We start from the raw sequence: 5,063 nt of genomic DNA on the forward strand, positions 1-5,063 counted from the left end.
AGAAGCTAGGGGCCAAGCTTCAGCCCAGAGTGACAAGTCACACCTCCTTCCCCCCCATCTTTTCTCATTTCTCCCCCCCCCAGCAGTAACCCTGGCAACAGCTCCCCTGACTGAGGAGGCGGTTACCATAGCAACCTGCTCCAGACTTTCTCACTCACTGCCTCCAAGGCCCCCCCAGAATCGCCCCACCCACCTGCAACCCCTCCCCCTGTCAAAAAAAAAAATCCACAACACTCCAAAACAACCAGCAGGGAGAAGCAAGCTCAGAGGGGCGGGAGGGGGTGGCCGGGTAACGCTCGCTCGTGTGTTCTAGCTCCCATTCTTCCCCAGAAGCAAAGGGGTCCCTCGCTTCAACTCCCCACCACCCCACTAATGACTCATTTTGGATGGATGCCTAGGTGCCTGGTCTAATGGTCCCTTGGCCCCTCTGTGCCCCCCTGTCTTCAGTCCTCAGGGCTCGGGTGGGCGGGGAGGGGGAAGCAACAGGCCACCCCCACCTTTGTGGAGCCCGCTTCTCCCTTGATGGCCGCTGGGCCTCCGCACAGCCCTCTCTCCTAGCCTTTGTGCTACGCCTGCAGCCCCCGCGCCCCAGAATACCAAGCGGCTGGCTCTGGCCCCCTGCCCAGTTCCCAGGCTGGCTGGGTGGCAGGGGAAGGGGTTTCGAGGCTCTGGGAGAGTCTGGCAGGAAGGGGGCTCCTACCACCTTCAGGATGGGCTCCTGGAGGGGGCTGGGTGAGGCTGGGGCTCACCTCGGCCTTCACCCCACCTCTCTTTCATGAAGATCTTTAAGTGGAAAGGTAGAGAACATTCAAGGCCCTCCTCCTCACTAGGTAGGAAGCATGACTAAGGCGGGAGGAAGGAAGGTCAGACCTTAGAGTGAACTTTCTGGATGTGCTAAGATGTGGAGCTTCAGGGGTGAGTCTCAAAGGGGCTCCCCCCCAGGGATATATATTTCTTTCATAATCAGAAAAGTAAAGCATTTAAAAAAGTTCTTTAATAAACTCTGGCTGAACCAAGGGTTGGGGCAAGGGGCTAGACGACCTTGTACTTGGCGGGGATGGCCCACAAATCACACCAACCCTGGGCTGGGAACGCAGCAGACAGCAAGGGGCTGGCTCCGCCCTGTTTTCCTTACTTCTGGTCTAGATGCAGAGAAACTGAGGCAGAGAGGCCTGGCACAGTAAGAATCGTGGACCCAGAAGTCACCATTCCCAGCCCCCTACTTGGACCGGAACAAACAAGCCTCCCTTGGTGGCAGGCACCGTGATACACACACACAGTGAGCCGGACAACACGGCCAGCAGGACCCCCACAAGGCACAGGCACTCACAGGCACGCTCACTTGCACACCCAGGTGCAAGCAGACAGCGGGGCGGGCGGCGGTCCCGCCAGGCTGGGCCGGGAACAATGCTCTCTGACTGTCAGCACCAGGAGCCGTCGCTGCCTGGAAATCTAGGTCACAGCAGCAGGCTCCGGAGCCCGGCTCCCCACCCCCCTGATAATCCCGGGCCAGGAGAGGGGCCTGATGGGCAGGGGGTCCAGGCATGAGGACAGTAATGGGGTGGGGGTGGAGAGAGCTCAAAACGCAGCACGGGAAGGAGGCAGGGTGCCCCCAAGAAGACGCTCCCCCCCCCTGGAGGAGACCCAGGGACCAAGCCCTCAGCTGGAAAATGGACCAGCATTTAGGGTCCTTCTGTCCATTTTCACGCAGAAGAGAAGTAACTAGATCCTGTGGAAGGAGAGGGTGTGTATCTCCTGGAAGGAATTAGGGTTTAGGGCTCGGAATCTAAAACCCAGACTTGCAGGGGAGGGGGGCGGGGAGGGATTAATGTGTGTGAGTGAGCCACCCACGAAGGAGGGGGGTGGTGGGTAGGAGCTTTCTAAGAGCGCGCGAAGCAGACACAAGGAGGCCCCCAAGAGGCGCGGGGGTGGGAGGGACGCGGAGGGGCGCAGAGGCTGAGCCCTGGGGCGTGGGCACAGGTACCAGGAGGAGGCAGTGGCGGGGTGTGGGGGTGCATGCGTGTTCTGGGAGTGGATGTGTACGTGCTCGGGTTGGATGTGTGGCGGTGAGCGTACGAGGTGTGTGTGTGTGTGTATGTGTGAGGACACTGCACGCCTGTGTAAGCGCTATAATCACAGGATGGCAGAGAGAAGGGAAGGGTGAAGAGGGCCCACAGAAAGAGGAAGAGCTGGGGCTGGGCGAGGGAAGGAGGCTGCAAAGGAGGAATCTTGGGGGGGGTGCAGGGACTCCACAGTTACCATGGTGACCTCAGTTCTGTCTCCCCCCCCCCCCACCCCACGGTGGGGACAATGACACCACTGGATGGGAGGGATGTGGGAGCAGCAAGGAGGGACAGAAGCAGCAGGAGGGACAGAAGCCTTGCAGTAAGACCCCCGGAGGGAGTGGGAACAGCAGCCTGGTCGCTCCCTCCCTGGGGAGATCTGTCCAGCTAGGCCTGGGCAGGCTGCCCCTGGGGGAATGTTTGGGGTTCAAGGAAGTTTCACTGCCAACCACTCTCCCCCAGGCGGTGTGGCCCTGGTGGGGCTCAGCAGAAAGGCTCCTTCGCCCTCCCTGTCACTCTCCTCGAAGCCCAGACTCGGGACTCCTCAGGCCAACAGAGCAGTCGCCTCCCCTCCTAGCCCTGAAGTCTTCCTGGTCCCTGGAACAGCACGGAGGCCGCCTGGGCGGAGGCCGTTCTTGGGACAGGATACCAGGGCAGGAACTGGGGACCGGAGCCGAGGCGGCCAGGAAGTCAGTCCCCTTCCCTCCCAGATCATTCTGTGCTCTGCTCACTGCTTCCTCACACCTACCTACCTTCCTTCCTTCCTTCCTCCCCCCAAGCTGGCCGCAGGTGGAGCCCTGACAAAGGTGGAACCAACTGAGGACGCCGATGGGAGAGGGGCAGGAGGGAAGGGTCTCACAAGCTGGCCTCTGGTTGTGGGGGCCTGGACAAGACAGGTGGGGGCCTTGGGGCACCAGGGGGTGGAAGGAGCAGGCCCTGGGGCACCCTGAGAAACCTAGAAGATGGGTAACCACAGGTGCCTTGGGACAATACTTCATGACCGTCCCCTCTCCTGTGAGGCTCCAAACTCCCAGTAAACTTCAGAAGAAAGCCTGCCCCCGCCTCACATCTGTGGCAGCTGCCCGAGTGGGGGGTGGAGGAGGTCTCCCTGCCTCCCGCTGGCTGCCTGGGTTCTGGACTCGGGCACGGGGTGCCAATCAAGGGGAAACAGATGGCTGGGTAGGGAGGGTGGGATGCCCATTCGAACTAGGCCCCAAGTTCAAGCAGTCCTAGTCCCAAGGATTCCCTTAGTAGCCCACTCAGCTGACTTCTTCCCTTGCCTTCCATTCAGCTTTGGGGGGTGGGGAGTGTCTTTATTCCTGTAATACCGGAAGAAGGGGGCCACAAGACTGGGCCGGCCTGAGAATGGAGCTGGGGTGGGGGTGGGGGCAGGATACCTGGGATTCAGGCTGAGAAGCCAAATGGGCCAGCCCTGGGCTGAGCCTTCGGGCCTCAGCCTAAGAGAAGACAGCCACCCCTGAGATGGGGGCATCAGGAGATCTCTGGCACCGGGCCAGGCAGAGAGGGCTGCCTGCTGGTGAGGAGGCCGGAGCGCTGGCCCTCCGATGGTGGTGTCTCTCCATTTGTTTCCTTCCCTTCTCTCCCCCTCATCAACTCCTCCCTCCAGTCTCTCACTCTCTTCCTCCTGTGGGCTTCCAGGGCAGCAGCCCTGAGGACTGAGGACCGCTGGGGTCTGTGACTCCGTGTGTTACTACACTCCCAGGAAGCAGGGAGCTTCCTTGCTGCACAGAGAGCGGCAGCTTGGGGGGTGGGGAGGGGCTTGAATCGGCTGGCTGCATCCAGGTGGCTCGTGAGGGTCCTAGGAAAGGGGACGGCCGGGCAGGGCGTGACTCCGTGGCCCTCTTCACGCATGACAACACGCACACAGGCCGGGCACAGGTGTCGGGGGCAGTGAGGAAGTGGGCAACCAGGGCAGTGGGCAGCCTAGGGCATCTCTGGCAATTTCCCCAACGGAGTGTTTAGCCACAAAGGGAAGAACAATTAAAGCTAATCGCTCTGACAGCCTGGGGGCCAGACTCGGCGAGAAACAAAATCCACACATTCAGCACGTTTCTCGAACTCCCGGTGGCCTCACCCCATCCTGCTTTCACCGGCCTGGCTCTCCGAGCCCGGGCAGCCCAGCCCCCAGCCCTCTTCCCACTCCTCTGACCATCTCAGCCTCGCTTCCTCCCCTCCGGTCCCCTCCCGTCCACGACCGTGTCGCTGTCCCTCGCACACATTCTCCTCATTCTCTCTCTCTCTCGGTCTCTCTCTCTCTCTCTCTCTCTCTCTCTCTCTCTCTCTCTCTCTCTCGGGCTTGGTCTCCATCCTTGGCTGACTCATACTCATTCTCTTTCTCCCTCTGCTTTTCTCCCACCCCCTCCTCCATCCCTGGGACATACCGGGCGCAGAAACCAGCCGTCCCCAGCGCCCTAGGCTCCAAGTGGACCCAGAGGGAGAGGCCACCGACAGCCCCTCACCCTCCCCGCTTCCCCAGCGTCGGGGGAGGCGGGGGACGCCAGGCGGGCTCACTCACTCCAGATCCCGGCTCCCTGTCCCGGGCGCGAGCCACGATTTTCTCCCATCTTGCGCCTCTGTTTTAAAGATGGGCAACCTGAAGCCCGGGGCTGGGAGAATGTGCCCAGACAATCAGGGTGGCCTGGGGACAGGGCCCCCACTCAGCTGTCCCGCAGACAGATGTTCCTCCAGGGGACGTGCACATGGAGGCCGTGGGGGAGGGGGTGGATGTGTAGTGCAGGGACGTTTGTGATTTGCTGTGTGCGAAGCGATGTGTGGAAGAGTCACATGGGTGTGTGTCACCGTGTGTGCTGGCGTGTCTCTCGTAGGTGTGCGTGTCCCTGTCGTTTCCGACACGGACTGTAGGAAATTAGGGCTTTTCGCATTAGCTGCTCCTCCCCGCCCCCGGCTCCCGCCCCCCTGCCCTGGACAGGCGCCCGCCGGCTCCCCCGTGGCCCGCGGGCCGCGGCGGGGGTCCTGGCC

The sequence above is a fragment of the Suricata suricatta genome, chromosome 3, assembly GCF_006229205.1.
Source record: "Suricata suricatta isolate VVHF042 chromosome 3, meerkat_22Aug2017_6uvM2_HiC, whole genome shotgun sequence".
Taxonomy (NCBI): Eukaryota; Metazoa; Chordata; class Mammalia; order Carnivora; family Herpestidae; genus Suricata; species Suricata suricatta.